We start from the raw sequence: 8690 nt of genomic DNA on the forward strand, positions 1-8690 counted from the left end.
ATCAAACTTACGTACCACTCCCTAGGTGCCTGTTTCAAGCCATAAAGACTTTTCTTCAATTTGCACACTAAGTGCTCCCTGCTAGGTTCTGCAAAGCCCTTAGGCTGCTCCATATAAATCTCATCATGCAAGTCCCCATGTAAGAAAGTCGTCTTGACATCCATCTAGTATAAATCCAGAGCAACCAAAGCCAAGACTAAGTGCAGGGTGGTCATCTTAACCACAGGAGAAAAGACCTCATCAAAGTCCACACCATGCTCCTACTTAAAACCCTTTGCTACTAATCTAGCCTTGTTTGCCGACTTGGGGTGTCCAGGGGTACTTTTCAGCTTGTACACCCACTTGCATGGCAAAGCCTTCTTGCCCATAGGCAAGGAAACCAAATCCCAAGTGTCATTTTTATGCAAGGAGTCTATCTTAGACTGCATAGCCCTCTCCCAGGAGTGACTGTCACCCCTGCGCATAGCCTCATCATAAGTGAAAGGCTCTCCTGCATCTGTAACCAAGACATAATGCATTGAGGGCTGAAATTTATCAGGTGGACGTCTGTCTCTAGTAGACCGTCTCATGGCAGGCTCTGTTACCTACCCAGCTGCCTGTCCAACACCCTGGCCATGAGCATCTACTGCAGCTGTAGGCTGTCCAATTGGCTGTGTGGGAGCTGGCTCCTCCTGAAATATGACCCTGCAGATCTCAACAACTCTCTCAGGCTTCCGATGCAACTTGTCTTCATGGAAGACTACATCATGACTGCGGCTGACTTTTCACGCCTGCGGATCCGAGAGACAGTAACCCATCTCGCATGCATCACCATAACCAAGGAAAATGCATTTGACACTCTTAGGATCCAACTTACTTCTCTTGTCCCTAGGCACATGGCAAAATGCCTCACATCCAAAGACACGGAGATGCAGATAAGAGGGAGGTTTTTGAGTCCATACCTCCTCTGCAACCTGGAAATCCAAACCACTAGAAGGTGATCTATTTATGACATGCACAGCTGTACTAACTGCCTCAGCCCAAAAGCTCTGTGGTAGGCCTTCGTGGCTAAGCATACTACGTACATGCTCCTGGATGGTTCTATTCATCCGCTCAGCCAAACCATTCTGGGGGGGGTGTAAGGGGCGGTCAATTGACGCTTAATACCCCTCTCGTCACATAACTGCTCAAAAGCACGTGAGACATACTCACCCCCATTATCTGTCCTTAGGCATTTTAGCCTATACCCAGATTGGTTCTCAACCAATGCAAGCCATCTCTGAAATACAACCAAGACATCGAATTTCAGCTTAATGGGATAAGCCCAAACTTTCTGTGAAAAATCATCTATGAACGTAACAAAATACTTTGCACCACCCATAGACTGACAAGGCATGGACCCACAGACATCCAAATGTACCAATGCCAAGGGCTCACTCATGCGTGGCCTACCAGACTTTTTATGTATAGACCTAGTCTGCCTGCCATAAAGACAATGTTCACATGAATCAAAACATGCATAATCAAGGGGCGGTAAGTATTGCAAACTAGAAAGCATCTGCATTCCCTTCAAAGACATATGGCCCAAACGGGCATGCCAAAGAGATACATGTGGGATAGAACCCACAGACAAAACATGATCAAGGGAAGAAGCTGATACAATCAAGGGATAGAGGCTGCCAGCCTTGGCACCTCCCGCAATCACAAGTCTGCCACGAGTGATCTTCCATGCAGAGTCTCCAAAAGATACATGATAACTTGCATCATCAAGCTGTCCAGCTGACAGGAGACTGCATGTTAAAGCATGTATATGACGTACATCCTGCATAACAAAACAGCTGCTAGAAGGAAACTGCAGCCTAACATCACCAATGCCCACAATATCAAGAGAGTTGTCATCACCCATGCGCACAAAACCCGAAACAGTACGGTATGAATGAAACCACTCTCGGCATGTTGTCACATGAAAGGACGCACCTGAGTCCAAGAGCCAACACTGTGCATACATAGAGTGTATCTTTGTCATCTGCGAAGCACTAGAAGAAGCTACAAGGATATAATCATTATCATCATCAACATCCTCAGGCTGCATAACACTGATCTCTTTAATTTTAACACTGGACTTTGCAGGCACTATGCTGCGATCAGAAGACTTATCCTGCACTTTGTCTTTCCCCTTATCTTTGAGCCTTTCATTGTGCAGTTCATGGCATTGTGGCCTAATATGGCCCTTTTTTCCACAATGGTGACAAGTAACATCTGCATTCCTGCCACGGGATTTGCTATGTGACTTCCCACGAGACTTGGACCGAGATTTCTGAGAATCCATTGCCACTGCCATGCTTTCCATATCCATCATTCCTGCCTCTAACTGTCATAGCATGTGACATACGAGAGGCATCCAAATTCTTACGATTAACCTCTTCCTGCAAAAGAGTACTCTTAACATCAAATAATTTCAATGTAGTAGTGGAGGCACATAATGTAGTGCGGAATACATCCCATGACTCATTAAGAGTACCAAGCAAGAAAAGAGGAGTGACATCCTCTGCAAAAGTGGTATCCTGCGAAGTCAAGTTCTTGAGTATAGCATGGAATTGGCTCAAGTGAGCAGACATGGTCACATTCTCCTTCATGTACAGATCCATAAGCTGCTTCAGCCAATACATCTGACTCGCTGGACTTTTCTTATCATAGAGATTCTTGATTTTATTCCACAACTGCCATGCACTTTATTCTTCCTCAAAGACATTATAATGAACCTATTCTGTGAGAGACAATACAATAGTGGACTTCCATAACTCATCATGCTCAAGCCATTCCTCATCTGGCATAGTTGCAGGCGGATGCCCGGTCAACCTCAAAGGTTTGATCTGCGATTTCTGCACCAACACCTGCCAAATCTGGCTCTTCCAATAAGAGTAATTCGTACCATCAAGCTTAGTGATGTTGAAAATAGCATGAACTCGTCATAATGCAGGCTGGAAGACTGTAGACAATTCAAAACTGCTTGCTGTTTACTGCAGAAAATGACCAAAAAATCACCAAAATCGAGGGAAAATGGCGAGAAAAGTGGAACCAAAGCTGCTACCCACCAAGTACTAGTGAAAGTACATCATTTCATAATGTTTCAGTATGAAAAATCCATGTCAGTCCATACATATATGCTTGCTGTAATAAATTAAAGATTTAAGTAAAAGAGAGCTAACAATGCCAAAATCAGATCCCAAGGCAATCAAATACTGCCAAGACTAAAGCCGGCATCATGCGGGCATAACATAAGCATATGACGGTCGCTAAGCATGAATCCAACACCCAAACATGTCATACAAACATTTGCCAGTGAGTAGGCACACCCCCTAGTCAACGGGGCAAAGTGTTCGTGCCACTACCAAAACTTGACACAAGTAGGTGTCAGCTCACAAAGATACGGATCCGAATTTGAGACTCAGCTCAGAAGTGTACATGAACCAAGACATATAATGTATCATCCCAAAGTCTCAAGTGTCTGTAATTGCTCAATAGCATGTAACTGCTCAATACATAAAGGCATCGCCTGCTCAATGTCTGATAAGCATTCAAGAATGCTCCCACTGGCACAAAAGCTGTATGTACGAGCTCAAGAGCTCAAACCAAGGCAAGACACAGTGCCAACGACATAAGTCCAAGACAATACATCAATAGTACATCTCGAACATGTAAGCGGTAGAGCATCTGTATGTAGCATCCATAAGCATGTAAGACATCAAGTACATCCCAAGATACAACTCTGGCAAGCCAATAAATAGCTCAAGTAAGCTCCAAGAATCCAAGGTCAAGCCAAGACCGAGCTCCAGTAGCAATAAGCTCCAAGAATCCAAGGTCAAAAGCTCCAGTAGCAATAAGCTCCAAGAATCCAAGGTCAAGCCAAGACCGAGCTCCAAGCATGTCAAGACCGGTCAGGCATAAGCAACATACATGCCATAAGTACATCCAAGATGGAGCATCCAAATGCTTTGCAAAGCGAGCTCAAGCTCAACCAACAATCTCGAATCAAAACCAAGCTCTATGTCGAGCCCCAAGTGTCAATACATCACCATATATGCCCGAAACATAGCCCAAAAAGCATAGGCATAAGCATACATGAGTAAAATGACTTCAGCCTAACTGTGTACAACAGTGATTTACTGTTCAAAATTGAGAATTTCAGCACCAAAATCAGCTCCAAATGGTTGCCAAACAATAGGCATACATTCCCCTAATATCCAGGCATCAAATGACAATGCCAAACAAGTTGTAGCATCAAATGTCAATGTAACACTGTCATAAATTGCCTATGGACTATTGTGACAGTCCCAAAACAGTGTTAAATCAGTCCAAATGCTATGCCAACACATCAACCATCAAAACCAAGCATCAAAGCATATTCATATGCCCGAAATGGAGCATTTCCAAGTGTGCCAATGGAGGGGGAGAGCTGTTGTTGTGACTGTCAATGCTGAAGACACATATGGAGGGCTGCGTGATTCCGCCAACTGTAAATGCTGGTCCTAGGGCTGCAAAAAATGGTGGCCAAGCTTCGGAGGGGTTCGGTTAAAGCCAAGGAAGGCCTCAAACAAGCTCCAGCAAGGGGAGAGCAGCCCACATATGAAATGAGATCTGGGAGTGTAATGACTGCCCTGTTTCAAGAGGGCTGAAAACTTAGGTAAACCCTGTAAAGAGTGAAGCAATACCTCTGTGTGAATGCCTTGAGGTGCCCAAAAGGGGCTGGGAAGGTGCTCGGGAAGCCGAGGAGTGACAGGAGCTCAAAGGAGTCGGATATGGTTGCCGAGAAGGAGACCCAATGCGAATGGGGAGTCGATGGGAAGCTGAGAATGCCATGAACCAAGCTCAAGAGTCGGGAAGCCAAGCTCTAATACCAGTTGGAAGGGAGAGAAGGATCGAAGCTTGGACTCGAGAGCTATGGTAGGAGAGCAAGAGCAAGAAAGAGAGAGACAAGAAATGGAAACTCCAACAGTCACTATGTGTGACTAGGCCTTCCTTTATTCAAACTGTCACTAAAAGAATAAAGAATAAAGTGACGGTGATGGGCGTCCACCACCTGCAGTGTGCAGTGGCGGTGACTGTCAGTGTAGTAATACATGGGCGGCTAGGCAGAGGCGCCTTTACCCCCAATAATTAGCCAATCTCAATATGTAAGCCATCATTCATAAGAACAACTACACATCTCTCTCACAATAGTCCTAGAAAAGTAGGTTCATAACACATGAACATAACCATAAATAACTCCTCAATTGCACACCAAGATGCATATGGGTAGCATCTCCTTCAAACATTGAAATCATTCTTCATCACTCTCCAATGTTCCCTTAGTTGTTCAAGCTATCTTGAATGTGGACACATAAAACCAATGGTTCTAAAATTAGCCCCTAAACATTGCTGACAACATCCGCACAAATAGTATCATACACCATATTAAGAAGAAATAAAGAAGATCCAACTAGTTTCCTAACCATCCAAAATCTTCACATTACATTCCAAAACCATGGAACAAGGAAATCTTGAAGCAATGATATCCTCACTTCCAAGTATTATTGGCTGCACAAAACCAATCCATGAGAGTTAGCTTTCTAGAAATCTGATTCACAATTACTTGCCCATCATCATTGTTCTCTTCTAGCAAATATGCCTAGAATCTAAACATTGAGTGTCTCGTTATGGAAATGGTAATAAAACTAGTGCACCTTTAATGTAGAGATGTAACATGCATCAAGGTACCTCTCAATCTCAATAAAGATTTCAACTAGAATATTTGTGTTAGTGACTTTTTCTCTCATAGACACAAGTCTACTATAGCTCTCTCATGGCCCTTCTAGTTGTAGCTATAAAGATATTTTACAATTGCAATGGCGAAACATATCTCAACATTGATACATGCATTGTATTTCTTTCTAATTGCCATTCCTCATACATGGACTATGTGTATTAAATGCTCATGGACCGTGAATGCCACATCCTACCATACGCAACTAAGTTTTTTATATCTAAAAGCTCATCACAACCCAATCTATCATAGTGGTTAGCAGTAAATGGCTTTAATAGCTCTTCTAGAATCAATAGAGAATGAGATAAAGCCTTCCTTTGAAACTCTATCACATTGACATATGTAGCAACCCTTCCAAAATTCTTTTCTTAATAAGCATGCTCAATACAAATCCAGGTGGTTTTTTATTAAAAAAGCAAGCATGAACCTCTAGGCCGATTAGGATTACATGTGAAAGTTGTAAAAGATCAAGCTTTCCCTTTGCACGCATGATACCCAAAGCATCTTAATATAGCTGGCATACAAACTTCATATCACTATTGAAAGAGGATGGAAAAAATATACTATCACTAAATTGATTGCTTATTATGCATTCTCTATTTAATAAATTTATGTCAATAAATTGATGACTCACTTTTCTTTAAGTGTTGATGATGATCTAGCATGGCCATGCAACCATTTAGAGACCAGTATTCCTAATGCATCACTTAATGGGGTGATCAGAGCACTGTGACAGGGATATTTGGTACATGCAGTACAAGTTATAAAGGGGGGAAGAAGTGTCTACCAAGTGTAAGAGTGTCCAAAAGAACCAAGGAGGTGCACATAAATGAAGATGGATTGCATTCTAAGAAGAGGAAGTGCATTAGCATTATGTATATGTATTTATGCGTGCATCCGAGGACGCCTAGGAATGTTTACTTGTGTGTAATGAGCATTGCATTCATTTGGGGTCATCCTCTTCCTTACAAGTCAAGGTTTAAAGTATTTTATTTCATTAAGAAAGACGAGAGAGGTAATTCTCTCACTAAGAAAGACAAGAGACGTGATTCTCTAGAAGTGAGAAGAGAAGTGATTTTCTCTTTCTAAGGTCTAAAATGACACAATATTTTGTGTGAAATTCAATCTTAAGGTTGAGGCCCATGGCAATCTAGTGAACTCTCCTTATCTATGGCTCAAGGTGGTTGCATGGACCACAAGTTAAGAGTACATTGTAAAAAACAGTTTTTAAAATAAAATAGACATGGTGAATCCATTTTTTAAATATCTCGCGATAGAAAGACGATCTCTAAAAACGACCCGCGAAGGTTATAAAAAATAACGAGATCTACAACTTTTGTGTTGGACCTTTTTTCATCCGAGCAATGCACAGAGAGATCTCAAAATTGGTGTTGCAAACTAGGTCTTGGAATAGCCACATTTTGCATGAAGATCAACCTTTCCAATCTTGGCACTCAAGTCTTTCTCAAAGAAGAGAAGCTTTTGAAAGCCTATAAAAGAGGAGGCTCTCCTGGGTGTGGGAGAGGTGAAGGAAGCATCACTTTGCATGCATCCAAGAGGAGAAGAGAAGGTGCAAGTGCTGCGAAAGCTATGCTGAAGTCAAGTTCCAAGAGGAGAAGAGAAGGTGTAAGAGATGCGGAAGCTCTACTAAAATCAAGTTCGAAGAGAAGGTCCAAGTGCTGCGAAAGCTCTATTGAAATCAAGTTCCAAGTGGAGAAGAGAAGGTGCAAGTGTTGCAGAAGCTCTGCTAAAATCAAGCTCCAAGAAGAGAGCTCTACACATATTGTGTAGGAGAGAAGGACAGACTCAACAAGGATCAAAAGGTGCCAACTTCCAATTTGTGCAAGTGTTAGCCAGTTGTATACTGTGTATTCCGTGCAAGGAACTGTGATCTTGTTCCCAAGATCTACAAGTAAGAACTGTTTATGTGTAACTTGCTCCTTGTCAATAATATAACTCCACAAGGGGGGGGGGGGGGGGGACTGGCCCATCTTCCAGTCCCTAATGTGTTGTCAATCTCTCTCTCTCTCTCTGCACCAGTATAATATTCACCATATATATTTTAAGTATATAAGAAAGTCGAGCGTATATCTCAGATCTTATAACATATTCCCTTAACGATGTTTGTCCCAAAAAATAAGAACATATGTATTGTTTGTTACATGCACCATGTGGATGAATCCCTAATATAGTTTACATATAATGTTTGTTAATTATGACAACATCACGAAAGCCTACAATGCTTAATGCTACAATAGGCATCCATCATAAATTGCTATAATAACCTAACTTCTTGTGACAAATACTCACTTGAATCACTATGCACATGAACACGATATGCATAGAATTGCATCTATGTAACACAAAGTTTGCTCATTGATTGCTCCAAGGGGACATCTTCAGCCACATTCTTATATGGAGTCCTTATGTGTAATCCAACTTCCCCCTTTGAAAAAAACAAGGGCATGTATGCTCTATGCAAATTGGACAACCATATGTACCATCCTTCTCAAGTGAAAACATGGATATTAGATGATCAAGTCATCCTTGTCATCACCATATCCAAGCATGAGAGCAACAATCTCATTTTGAATGGGCATTGTGTAATGCCGTGAAATAAAAAGACTTTATAATTGTCATCCTCGCCTCCATAGCAAGACTTGATCATCATTGCTCTAAAATAGGCAACATCTGATCAATATGATGCTATTCCAAACCATGCATTAAAAAGTTTAAACCCATTTTCACATTCTTAAGAAGGGGCTTTTATTGTTCAGCAAGTCGCACATCTTCATAATGTGTGTTCATGTTCATACTAAAGCTCGTTTTTAGCTTGTGAGATGCAAGATCAAACCACCAAACATTTTGTTACACATGCAAGAGTTGGAGAGTTATGGTGGGACCTTTA

This window comes from Lygodium microphyllum, chromosome 14 (genome assembly GCF_053477565.2).
Source record: "Lygodium microphyllum isolate KBCC chromosome 14, Lygodium_microphyllum_v1.1.10, whole genome shotgun sequence".
Taxonomy (NCBI): Eukaryota; Viridiplantae; Streptophyta; class Polypodiopsida; order Schizaeales; family Lygodiaceae; genus Lygodium; species Lygodium microphyllum.